Below are 13,863 nucleotides of genomic sequence, written 5' to 3'. Positions count from 1 at the left end.
TCCAATAAATATCCCTTTTCTGCTAAATGTGCCTTTTAAGAGAAGGCCCAGCACAACATCTATCCAGTGGCTGTTGCTGGTGCCTACCACATTTTTATTTTTAGAGTGTGAGCCCTTTGGAGACAGAGAATCATCTCTCCACTCTTTATTTTTCTATGTAAACCACTCTGAGAATTTTGATTGAAAAACGGTATATACATGTTCACTGTTGTAGTAAGTGTAAGGTGGTGGCTTGGTCTCCTATACTCCAAAATACAGCAAATGAAAAAATTGAATTACTTTACTATGCAAGTAAATAATTTATGTTTTAATATTCATGTGCATTTTTTTTTAATTTAGGGCCCCTTTGTAACATATGCTACAGGCCCCGCACTAGCTTAATCCAGCCCTGCAACCAGCCCAGAAGGGAACTAATGGGATAAAAGGGGCAGCTGATCTACTGTGAAGCAGGGAACTTCCTGCTTCCTCCCCACTCTGCTTCTGGAGGGAATAGCCTACTAATCAAAGCTATTCCCCTTTTAATTGTCTGGGGTGCCCTGCATCACCTCCCTGGAATAAAAGGGCAAAAAAGGCACATTTATTGTGTGGTTTTTGCAACTAGCTTCCATTCCAGATGGCAGCAGCTGCTACTGTAGGTGGGATTCAAGCTCATGGCTCTTGTTTCCCCTCAAGTCACTATCCAAGTCACACTACTGTCTCCTATAAGCAGGGGCGTAACAAGGCTGGAGTGGGCCCAGAGACAAAAATTTAAAATGGGCCCCTTGCTGATACACATACACACACACCCCACAATATATAGTCATGTGACGCCTCATGTGACTTGCCTCTGGGGGGGCCCCTCGAGGCATGCAGCACGCCTTAGAGGGAACAATGGTGAGAGGTAAAGGTAAGTATGCCCTCAACTCGATTTCGACTCCTGGCGCCCACAGAGCCCTGTGGTTTTCTTTTGGTAAAATACAGGAAAGGTTTATCATTGCTCCTCCTGCACAGGGTGAGAGAGCCCAATCCAAATAAACTAAAGTGCTGACGTTTCTGTAGCATCAACAGAGTGCCTGGCGCTGTACAGAACAAAGACATAACGCCGCCTCTTCCACCCAGAAGGGTTTTACAATCTCCAACATGCCATTTACACTGGGGGGAAATATTGCAGTGACGATCGCAACACAAACAGTTTGCCTCAGTTGACGTCACTAACGCGGGCAGTGAAATACTTGAAGGGCTTTCCCCCCCCATTGGAAGTTTATTGCTTTTAATTTAGTTTTAAAGTTTCCTGAAAGCACAAAGAAGCACAGCAAGAATCCCCAAACACCGGACCAAGCTCACACCCCACACATCTCTCACACAAACCACAATAGTCCATTACTTTGCCGCTTCCTGGGGGAGCAACGAGTGGGGAGGAGAATGAGGAGCTGAATGAGGAGAGAAAACAAACCTTGGGGCAGAGGGATTGTTCCTCGAGTCTTGTCTTTTGGGGGGGGCGGTGGAACCAAACGCGACTGTGAGGAGTGGGGAGGAGGTCAACGCGTCAAGGCGCCCTAAGGCTACCTCGGGGAGATGGAGGAAGGACAGGAGCTGGAAAACAGGCAGCACACGCCGAGCAGGAGAAGGAGGAGGCGACGACAGCAGATGGGACGGTGCCTTGGAAGGGGCGATGCGGTGCTGCTGAGGCCGCCTCCTTGGCTTTCCAGAGCACTGAGCGGCGGCTGCACGGCCGGCCCGCGGGCTTAGCAAGCAGCAGCTGCACTCCGTCTCGGGTGTCTTTTCCTGCCTGGCTGTCTGATGCTAATGCTGCGGGCGCCCGATCCGTGCCCTGGAGCCAGAGCGCTCATGGCCCAGCCTGAGGGGGTGGACTTGGCCGGCTGCGGCGTGGATGAGGAGCCCGGAGGCTGCGTGCTCTTGAGGGCGCAGACCCTTCGGCCGCCACGGGTCCGCCTACAAGATAAGCCGCCGGAGCTCAACCGAGCTGGGACTGCGGGGGTTTCGATGGAGGAGGAGCCTACAAGGGGAAAGGGTGGAGAGGGAGGGAAGGACGGCAAGGAAATATGGCACGCTCGCACGCATGGAGGAAAAGAAATAAAATAAAATAATTCAAATTGAAGGAGCTGCGGCAGACGCTGGGTGGGGGGAGGCACGTGACATGTCTCTGGAGGGCCCCCCCAGAGGCCAGGGCCCCTAGACAGCTGCCTCCCCTTGCCCGATCATAGTTACGCCCCTGCCTATAAGCTTGCTGCAGTCATGTGCATTCTTCCTTGTCCAAATGGCTCCAGATCCCCTCCAAAATGCATATTCCCCTCACAGCAACCTCAGCACAATGATGTTATGTGCAGTATTCACAAGTGTGTGTATGTGGGGGGAGGTTTCCCCTCTATCATGACTGCCTCAGACAGCAAGTCCAGGCACCAAGCGCTGTTGGGTGCCACCACACCTGCCTGGTGCAGCTGCCATCCCTCCTTCCTTCTCTTTCCCCTGTCCAAGTCCTTCCTCTCCTGGGAATGCTGTTCTAGCCTGGCCTTGCCAACCCCACCCCTATCCAAAGTAAGCAAGCATGCAGAGATTCAAGTTGTTCATCTTTAAGGTCAGTCCTGGAAGACCTGCATGAGGAGGTCCTTCTTGGGACGAAGTAGCAAAAACAGAATGGAAAGGAAATTGTATCAGGAACCATTTGGTCCTGGGCGCTTTCCAAACTAGCCGCTCAACAGCAGCAAAATGCTTCCATTCAGGCAAATAGCATTCAAAACATAAGTAGCAGACCGCCCAGCAGTGGGAGCAGTCTCATGAAACTAACCACCCGAGAAAACCAGCAACTTTTTAATGCTGGATATACAATGTGCTAGCACTACATCGCCGCGATTAAATTCGAAACAAGACATCGGAAATATGAAAGGCATCCTACTGTCAGCGTAGGGACTGTGGTGTCACAACACAGGAAGTGTGGAAGCACACTTCAGAGATACGCCATGACCCTGTCGCAGGGTCTAATCTGGGAAGTGCCCAGGTGCTCCCAAGACTTCTGGCTTAAACAGAGTCTGGTGCTGCCATCTCTCTTCCCTCCCACATCCTGCTCCTGGTGTGCACTCTGCCTGCTGCCCATTACTGCTGTCCCCGCTTCAAAGTAGGCAGAGTCCACCTTTGCCTGCCCATCCACTCTGCTCTCAGCCCTGCCGCTCACTCACTTGCCCATCCATCCACTGGGGAGGTGGCGGCGGCAGCAGCAGCAGCAGCAATGCACAGATAGGTAAGTGAGCAAGCCAGTCGCTTGCTTCCTGCTTTGAAGCTGGAACAGTGGCTGTGAGGGCAGGTGAGTGGGTGGGCATTGCACACCCAAGGGTTGGTGTCTTCCCTGCTTAACTAATGTGGGGGCATTATCAGTGTGCACTATCATGGTGGGTGGGTGGCAACAGAATTGTCACGAAAGCTGTGAGAGTGAGTCGTGGTTTTGTTACAATAACATCTGTTTCCGTAGCTATTCTTTCTGGTTTGCCGCTTGGAGTGCACTGGATCATGACGATGGGATGCTGACATTAATCCTGGTCTAGCAGCAGCTAGCCTAACAGGATAATAGGACAACTTGTGTGCAGTCTAGCCACAGTCTGCGGGCTGGGACCCTGGCTACCTAAGGGAGCACCTTTTTCTGCACGATCCCCACAGCTCACTGAGTTTCTCCTCAGGGAGGTCTGCTTGCAGCTGCTGCTGCAAGCTACTGGAGGTGACTTGGGGTTGTGCCTTCTCCGAAGTTGCCCCTAAGTTTTGGAATGTGCTTCTTGCTGAGATAGCGGCTTTGACATCTTTGGTGATCCTTAAGAAGGCCTTGAAAATTGATCTTTTTTGGAAAGTCTTAGGTGACACTTCGAATGGCTTGTTTTATTTTGTTGAAAACCACCATGAAATTGAGTGGTAGTATGTTAAATAAATAAATAAATAAATCCACCATTTTCAAATTCTTTCAGTTTAAAGGGGGGAAGTTCAGGTGCATCTTTATCTCTGACACTGAAATCAATGGTACCTTTAAAAGTGCTTAACTTTGATCAGATCCTGCATATCCTTACTCTCTGAGGCTGTTCACATGAGCAGCCTTTCCTAGGCTTGGGCAGCCCTACCTGGGCAGGACTGCTCACGTGAAGCACCGGGATCGAGGCTGATCCCACCTCTGCCTCCCCGGGTAGCCCGGAATTTGTAGTCGTCCTTTTACCCAGGTTGTGTGTAGAGCGCCCAGCTTAATGGGAAATCCCTCAATGCCCTGCACTCCTCACATGGTTCATTTAGGGATACCTGGAGACTGGGCTTCATATTCCTCCTGGGGTCCGTACTGTGGGTGCGCAATCCGTGTGCCACATAGAGGATGACAATTGTCGGGGGGAGGGGAAGCTAGGTAGGTTCAACCCGGCCTTCTCCTCCACCCACCCTCCTTGCCCCAGTAATGGCCATGAGAACGACCTTTCTGTGTATTAAATGTGGGATTGTTCAAACCATCATTTTAGGGTGCAAAAGTGATGGATCTATTTTAAAATAATGAAATTCAATAGAGAAGTTTTAAATAACCAGGGAGGGACACCTTGTAGTCGTGACATTTCTTTGGCAAGGCATTTAAGTAACTCAAACAACAATTGACATTTTTCTTTAAATATGCTGGTTAGAAACACGTCATCATCTAAGGCTTTAAATAGCTCACTAGAACTCTTGAAGCTTGCAATAAAGTCATGATACTTCTCCCTTGCACTAGCTTTTATTTTAGTTTAAAAATAATTTTAGATATACGTATCTTGCTATGTGTACATTTTATTTTTTACAGTGCCTTGAAGGCCTAGGTATTAACCTTTTGAGGGCTGAAGATGCAGGATATGGCATCCAATCCCACAAACCCAGGAAGTTATTAAATATTAAAATGCTTTTCAGAATTCAAAAGGTATACAATAAGAATGAAATCTAGCTCATGATAGGTAAAATTCTAACCAACTAACAAGAATCTAAGAAAATAAATGGAAGTACAGAAGATCAATAACTGATTTGAACCACATAATTTCAGAGTCGTTCTCTCTCGTTCTCTCAGCAAGTTAGAAAATGCCAAATAAAATAATGGCTGCAAATAATAAAGTTCAATCAAAAAACTGAACTCTACTTAAAACATAAAGATATAAAATAAGATTGGAATTCATCCTTGAACAAAACAATTGTATTTCTTTATTATTAAAGAGCTTTGATGCTTTTACCCCAAGAGAAATCGTGTGCATTCTGAAGTTAAAAAGGAATCTTTTATCTGATTCCCAAACCACAGTTATGAACTTATCTTTGAACATAAAATTATCTTGTCCCCCACTCAGACTGAATCTTGGGTCTATCCTTCAGTAAACATTTACAAATGTAAGTAGGTTCCTGCTACTGCTCCAGAAGTTCAATTATTCTTGCTGTAAGGGTCACTAGTATTCCTTACTGAGGAAAGGTGGGTTAAACAGGTAGGAACAATAGTGTAATAACAATGTACTCTGTTTAGCATCTTGGTTTTTTTAGTCGAGAGAATGTTTCTCATAAGTAGGTGTATTAGAAGTTGAGGTTATTAGGTGTTCTTCTTGAAGCCCCTCCCCATGATGGCATGCATCTGTACATCAAATAGCCCTTGGTCTTCTGGCTGTGTGAAAACTATTTTTGAGATTGTCAATTGTTTATCTGAATCCAGAGTAAAAAGATCTTTGCTCCCATGTCTTGCCTTTCTGTCAGTTCCCTAAAACCATGCTTATTCAAAGAAACGAAACAAGCAAAACTAAATATAACTATGCTGAGTATAACCCAAGGCAATTACTAACACATTAGTATTGGTAGTGCAGTATAAGGTTGATACCTTTTTTAAAAAAAAGGAAGTTCTTGCCCTTCCATAGATGCATAACAGGCAGAAAGCAAAAGATGTCCCAGCCTGGATATTCTGCAATGGAAAATACTTTGCTAAGTGCCTTCTGCTGCTGATGCAGTTGCTAAAAGTCCACACCTCTGTCCATAAATAGACAACCCTTACAAGATGGTGTCAGATAGCAGTGGAGGTATTTATTTTTGTTATTCTGACTCTAATTATTAGAGATATTTGAAGTGAATATTTTCCCATGAGTTCGAAGTAAATCAATAAATTAAATGGACCCATTGATTTCAGATTTTAGTGAAATTGCTCAGAGTTTATGGCCTGCCTATAATAAATCCATCCACATTAGCATTTTTAACATAATATTCATTTACAATCCAGCTAATGTTGTGCTTCCACGTCCCACTGATTCCTAAGGTGAAATCTTACATTTAAATCAATGGGCCTTAAAAATGCTCAACTCTGTGTGGTTCATTCTTATGAATATGCGACTGTATGTATTACTAGATATTACCAAGAGTGATGTTTGCTCTGGTTTGTCAGTCTTTTAATAACAACATCTGCGCACACTCTCTCACACACACACACACGCAGACGCACACATGCAATATATAAGCTACTGCATTGCTTAATGGTACCATCTAGTGGATGGCTGCTTCCAAACTAAAACCTTTTAGCATTGCGGAGGCATCATTCTTCCACTACCAGCTGTAAGTGGAATCAAACCTGTAGTTCCACATGGCACTTGAAGAGGAAAAGGAAAGGAAAGATTGTGCCGTCGAGTCAGAAAGTGCCAAGGTGACACAAATGTCCTCGGCCCCTGAGGAAAGAGGGCCTGCTGGCTGGGATAAAACTCACTCTTTGATCTTCCCCTCCCACCTCCTGCCTCATTGGCACACTGAAGCTTTACACACATGACTTTTGGTTTGAATCTACTCTGGAATGGAGTGTGCCAGTCCACATATTAGCTGCATTTACCCTGAAGTCCCTGCAAGCGATCAGGGACCAGTACTACAGACACGACTCTGTTTCCCCCCGAACCATGGCTGTGCATTCTGGCTTAGCCCAAAGTATGTCTGGCTTTAAAAAATCCCCTGTTTTCAGCGGCTTAAACATACCCACGCGCACACACACACACCCACACCCAAGACTTCTGTTATGCTCTGCTGCTTCTCCACTGATGTGTGTAGGGACCATTGCCAGTAATTCGGCATTTCCCCATACTTTTCAAGAGAATGGCAAAGCCCCCATTTCCTTTTCATTTTCCTGATTGTGCGAAAAGGGTTGACTTTAGCATGGCAAAAGGTAAATAAACTTGTTTGGGTGACAACTGCAAATGCAGAGCATTCCCTAAAAGTTTTCTGTTGTTAACCACATAGTACTCTTTCAAGGTGTAGATTTCTTGACAGTCATGGTTGTCCTCTCAAGAATCTTTGGAGACAGATGACTGTGCTCAGCATCGCCAGTGCTTGAATTATTGAGGGGAGAAGGCAGGCGGGCGCACACACTTGTGCCTGGCGAAGGGAGGGTGGCAGTGGGTGAGGAGGAGGAGGAGAGTGCTCTCTCTCTCTCTCTCTCTCGGCCTCTAGCCTTGTACAAGGACAACACTGGCTCTGCCACAACCAAGTCATAGCAGAAGGGAGCCAAACCAGGCAGTGCCATGGAGGAGCTGAGCAGCGTGGGAGAGCAGGTCTCTGCCGCCGAGTGCATCATCCTCAGCAAGTGGCTCCACAAGGGCAAGCTGGGGTATTTGGTGAAGTGGGGAGGCTGGTCTTCCAAGCACAACAGCTGGGAACCTGAGGAGAGCATTCTTGATCCCTGACTTCTCTTGGCTTTTCAGAAGAAGGAACATGAAAAAGAGGTGCAGAATAGGAAAAGGGTCAAGAGACCCAGAGGCTCAGAGAGATGGTCTGAGGGGTGTGGGGGGGGGACATGAGGTGATGAAAGCATTCACTCACTAAGGCAAGTTCATTATAAAAATCAGCAAAGATTTGGGTCAGGTTCAGCAGGCTTAATCTGCCTGCTTGGCAACTTTTCATGCCATTCTTCCGTAACCAGCTGTTAAGTGAACAACAACAAAAAAGCTCTCTCGTCTCCTCCTCTGAGATCTGATTGGCTGGAGGAAAAACCTGGAACAAGCTGTGGGAACGCACAGGGAAAAGATCTGTCAGGGATTGTGGAGAGGAGCCGACCCTATGTGAACTGTCCATTTAATCCCCCAAATTAAACATCTTACAAATCTGCTGCAAAGCAGATTCGCTCTTCAGATACCCCACGGCATGAAGCCATGTGTGAATAACTTCACTGTTGGCTGCTAAGCCTCAGTTTCAAGCAAGACAAGTGCAGGAGGGGGCTGGGGGCGTCAGGCAGCATCCCTTCCTCCACCTCTCCTCCTGACAGGAACTCAGTTTCCTGTGGAAAACTTTGGAGTGTGTGTATGTTTACAGGTGAATAAGAAAGATAGAAGTATTGTTGTTGTTGCGTTCATATATTAGGTGACTGTGGTAGACATATATGTTTTTAAAATGTTTCTAAGCCGGGAGGGGAAGGGAGAGGGAGGGGGACAGATAGACAGACAGACAGGATAGGGATTGTGTGATAAGCAAGAGAAAGGATGTGCTAATAATTTTTAGCCTACGTTCCAGTAGGCTTATGAGATTACCTGGCATTCTGAGTGTATGTGTGTCTGTGTGTCCCCCACATCAACTTCGCAACGCCTGGACCAATATGAACCAAATCGGGTACAGTTGTAGGGACACATAGGGGCACCTCAATGGCGTAGTTTGTGATGATGTAATCTACCCCAATCCAAGATGGTGAATGTGTAAACTTTTGAGTCACAAGTGGGCTAACTTATGAACTGCTTAACCGATTCGAACCAAATTTCCTACAGCTGTAGGAACACATAGGGATGCCCAAATGGCATGGTGTGTGATGATGTCATCCACGCCAGTTCAAGATGGCAGACTTGTAAACTTTTGAGGTGCAAGTGCAATAACTTGTGGACAGTCTAACTGATTTGAACCAAATTTTCAACAGCTATATGGACACATAGAGGCGTCCCATTGGTGTAGTTTGTGATGATATCATCCATATTGATCCAAGATGATGGACGTGTGAACTTTTGAGGGGCAAGTGCACTAATTTGAGGACTGTCTAACCCATTTGAACTAAATTTGATACAGTTGTAGTGCGTGACACACAATGATATAGTTTGTGATAATGTCATCTACCCTGATCCAAGATGATGGATGCATGAACATTTGAGGCTCAAGAGATCTAACTTGTGAACCTTGATTTGAACCAAATTTAGTCCAGTTGTAAGGACAGTGAAAGGAAAGTGGGATGATTAGTTCTTACTAGAACAACTAGTTTGTTTTTCAACCCTCCTTACAGTTTTTCTGCTGCAAAGTAATGAATGGTGTGTGTGTGGAGGAACGGTTTGTGTGTGTGGAGAAAAAGGCAGAGGGGCAGGGGCCCATCTTGTCCCAGGGCCCACTCCAACCTTGCTGTGGCCCTACACTTGATGCAGCTGAATATAAGCACTATATAGCAATGCCCATCTTCATAGGCAAGCCTGTACTCACTCAAATGCTTACCATAGGCCCTATTTGACTCAGTGGGACTTATTCCCTTGAAAGTGAGTTTGAGATTCCAACCTTTACCTCAGAAGAAGAGACAAAAGGAAAAGGGAGAAAAAGGAAAGGGCTGGGGACTCACATCACAGAGAATGGAGAACAGTGATCACCTCCTGTGCCATGTCCCTGGAGCATAGGGAGTATGGGGTAGCAGCAAAGGGGAATGTAAAAGGCAGATGGGAATGTCAGTTAATCTCAGAAAAATCACCTCAGGAAGATTCACTGAGCCTGGCATTTTGCTGTGCTCCAGGCAAATGGCGTGAACTGTTCCAGGTTTAGCATGTGCAGAAAGCAAAAGGCCTTTCCCCCATTCTAAGGGCAGTCAGTTTCAGTCCCCTCTACTTCCTTGTTTTGCTGAAGCACCAAGTAGTGTAGCAAATTAATGTTTTTCATTTGCATTGTTGTGCTCAGATATGGAGAGTAGGGGGAAAGGTGGGGTTCCTATTGCACTGAGCCTCAGAGAGGTGGAAGTGAAGGGGATTTCCTCCTCCCTTTCTCCTGGCCTTCCAAGCTGTAAATGGAATAAAAGGGATTTGTCCAAGAAAGAAGCAAATAACAGAAAGGAATTGCAGTGATTTCAGGTGGGGGGCAGGACGGGCAGGGAACTAGTAAGAAGTTTGTAATTCCCTTCTCTTTTTTGCCTTTGCTCTCTCCTGCCACGCAGTATTGAAATCGCCTCTCTAATGGGACAGCTTTTGTTCCCTAGTGGAGGTCTCCTCAATTCCTCATTTATTTTATCAGCAAAAATACATAATTGCAATTTTTAAGAATGAACCACTAACTAGATAGCCCTTGCCAAGCAATGGGGAATGACTTTTAAAGGCTGGAACACTGCACACTCATGTGAGAATGAGCCGAGCTCCATTTAACATAAATAGACTGACGTCACTCAGATTTACTTCTGACTTTGGAGAGTGTTGGCTCCACCTATAGGCAGACATTTAGGGAGATGATGCCATTTCCCAATAATAGTGGCCTGAAAAGAGAGATTAGAGGAAATGGAGAAAAAGCACCAAATCTCCTGATGACCTCTCCCAATGGTTTCATGCAGATTATGTTAAAAAGACATTGGTCATAGTATGGAGCCCTGAGGGACTCCATAGAACAGCTGCTGTTTTAAAGAGCAACTGTTACCAAGCACCACCATCAAGGGCGTAGTGAGGTTGGAGAGGGCCCAGAGACAAGATTTTAAAATGGGCCCCCTGTCACTGAAGTAAAATTTATATATATAACCTATGTGTGACAATAGAACATCATCCTAAATTATTTTTTAAAAGGTTTTGTAAATTGTGGACGATGCAAGTCATATAATGGTACTAGAGAAAGACAAGCTGTTCTGGTAGCTCCAGGTCTTAACAGTCACATCAGTTTCGGAGGATGAATACAACTGAAGAAAGCCCGGGCGGGTGTGCGGCTGGGGGAGTCAGTCATGTGACTCGCCTCTGGGGAGGGTCAAGGCAGTGGGCCCCCAGACGTCTCCCCTTGCCCTATTATAGTTACGCCCCTGACCACCATCTGAAATCTAACCAAGAGATAGGATTGGAACCACTGAAAGGCAGGGCCTCCTATTCCTAAGGTTATCCTCCTATCCATTGTATCAGGAGGATACGATGGCCAGTGGTATAAAAGCTGATAAAAGATCCAGAAGAACCCACGGAATCACACTCCCGCTGTCAATTCCCTGGTGAAAGTCATTGCTCAGGCCAACCAAGGCCATCTCAACTCCATAGAACACTCTAAAACCAGCTTGAAATGGGTCTAGATAATCAATTTCCTCTGAGACAACTTTGAACTGGTTAGGCACCATCCTTTCAATCATCTTACCAAAACACGGGAGGTTAGAAACTGGCCAGTGTAGAGTTGCCATGTCCACCGAAATTCCAGGTTTCACCCAGATTTTAAGCAACTCACTCAACTTGCTTAGCCCACCCAGATTCTCTCAGATTTCAGATTTCATTTAAAAACAAAAACAAAAACGCTAAGCTCTAGCCCTTGTAGAAACGAAATTAGGGAGCAAAACGTGCAGTCACTATTCGGCTCAGAATTTTTTCCCCAGCCAATTTACATAATATGCAAATTAGGCATCCAGATTTGGAAAGCCGGAATATGGCAAGCCTAGGCCAGTGGCATCGGGAGGACATGGGCAGCCCATGTTGTCACAGGCAGCTCTCCCGTGGTGGTGACAGCGGCACACTCCCCACCCTGGTGGTGGGGCCTCCCCGCCAGCAGTGATGATGCTGGAGGCACAGCAGCAGCTTTCCCACTCCCAGCGAGGGCAAAGGCATGCTCCTACCACCTGTGCTGCAGCTGGCTCTGAGCCTGAGGCAGCTGGGAATGAAGAGCTCACGCATGCCTTCATTCTCAGCTGCCTCAGAGTTAGAGCCCCAAGTGGCTGGGAAGCAGCAGTGGGCTGCAGGAGCACGGCGTGCCACTGGAAACCATAGCACAGCATTGGGAGGAACACAATGGGCGGGCAGCAGCAGGAGTGGCTAGCGAGCTGGCCAGAGGGAGGCGGGGAGGCAGGACGAGTTGTGTTCTTTGGACGTGTCTGCACAATAGTAGCTCTGCCCTGAGACTGGCCTATAATTATCCATCACCAAGGGATCTAGAGCAGGCTTCTTAAGAAGAGGTCTTTGCCTCCTTTGAACAAGGAGGCATCCTGCCCTCTCTGTGAAGCATTACAGTAATGATGTCAACTAGTTATCAACTAGAATGTGGTGGAATTCCCCCACTGAAAAGAGATCGCTGCAGCTTTCTTTCCTCACATTGGTTGCATCTCACTTCTTCTCCCCAAACATCTGTGGCAAAACCACAGTTTTGCAACGAAATTAAACTTCTCCTTTCTTGCTTAAAATGTTTAAGTGCCTACACGTTGTGTGTCTCCTGTTAGCAAACTGTAAGTACTTGTTCAGTTATTAACGATGCTTATTTCCACTAAATTAAATGTTTTAACTTTTTCTGTTGTCATTTATTTTGTTGTAACTAATGTTTTAACTTTTCTGTTGTTTATTTTGCTTTGTTGTAAACCGCCCAGAGACAAAAGTTTTGGGCAGTATAAACATATGTTAAATAATAAATAAATAATAATAAATTGTCATTTGTGAAATTTACTCCATGCAGTATCTTCTTCTTTCAGTTCATCCATCTTTATCAGATAAAGACAACAGTAAGGAGGAAGGCAGAGGTAAGTCTCTTCCTGCATAGATAAAATTGACATGCAAAATATTATCCTGTGTTCAGTTGTCTATATCCCTTTTCTTTTAAAAATAAATATAAAGGCCAAAACAGTATCTTGGTTTAAGTGTATTCCAAAATTGTGGTTTATGTCTGCTGAAGCAAACACGAATATCTGTGCAGAAAGTATAGGTCCATCTATCTGAACTTGAGCCCACATATTTCTTGGGACTTAAAGAAAAGGAAATTGACCATTTGGGAAGTGTATATCTGTGTGTGTGTGTGGGGGGGGGAATTTCACATTCTACACACACGCAAGTGCATATTTACACTGCCGAGTTTTATTTACCTGGGTGGTTTTAGTTTGTTTTTAAAAACTCACATTTGGAAGAAGAAACCTGGAGCAGAGAAACAGCAAGGATTGGACTTGGGGCTACTAATGGTTATGCATGTCTAGTTGGTTTGCTACTACAGAGGCTACAAACACAATCGGATTCTTCAAGGCTAAAGAGCAATTTTATTTAAAGGTGTTAGAAGTGGGTCATAAATGAACTGGGAGCATATCCCAGTCAGGGAGGAAAATGGTATGAATGGTCTGCATGCATTGTATGTCTTCCGTTAACATGTTCTAAGAACTACTGATTATAAACAGTGCCTATAATATAACAATACCAGATTGAGTAAAAATAGTGTAATACAGTAATAATAGTGCCTTTTATTACTATGTAACTGTGCCTTTCACAAATAAGAGTGCCTTTAAAAAACAACTCAAGATGCACTATTTTCTTCTTTAAATTCTTCCACCTCTGCCAGACCAAAAGGACAGTGTTACGAACAGAACGGGTAAGTCTCTTCTTAAACTTATAATAAAGTAAAGTAGTGCCGTTGAATCGACTTTGTTGACTCCTGGCAACCACAGAGCCATGTGGTTTGCTTTGGAAGAATACAGGAGAGGTTTAAAACCTACAATAGTGAGATGCAAAATACTATTCTGGAGTATAGGACATGGTCAGTTATCTGTATCCAGTTCTTCTCTCTAGTACTACTTTTATTTATTTTTTTAAGAAAACAATCTCAGTTTGTGTGTCAAAACATAATAATTGTACTTACTTTGTGAGTCACAGTAAAATGAACAATATAATAATAAATGTTCAATGGTTTCAACAAATCCGGCATTGCAAGGACACTTATGATCGCTATAGGGGA

At 45.2% G+C, this 13,863-nt stretch overlaps 1 long non-coding RNA gene across 1 annotated transcript; it reads left to right on the top strand.

The window, feature by feature from the left end:
• The first annotated feature begins 12,338 nt into the window (after positions 1 to 12,338).
• Positions 12,339 to 13,539, top strand: LOC128345634 (uncharacterized). Its single transcript, XR_008316551.1, has 3 exons — positions 12,339 to 12,379; positions 12,620 to 12,667; positions 13,471 to 13,539. It is a non-coding gene; the product is annotated as an uncharacterized LOC128345634 (long non-coding RNA).
• The last annotated feature ends 324 nt before the right edge of the window (positions 13,540 to 13,863 follow it).

The sequence above is a fragment of the Hemicordylus capensis genome, chromosome 2 (assembly GCF_027244095.1).
Source record: "Hemicordylus capensis ecotype Gifberg chromosome 2, rHemCap1.1.pri, whole genome shotgun sequence".
Taxonomy (NCBI): Eukaryota; Metazoa; Chordata; class Lepidosauria; order Squamata; family Cordylidae; genus Hemicordylus; species Hemicordylus capensis.
This window is presented reverse-complemented; position numbering and strand designations above follow the sequence as displayed.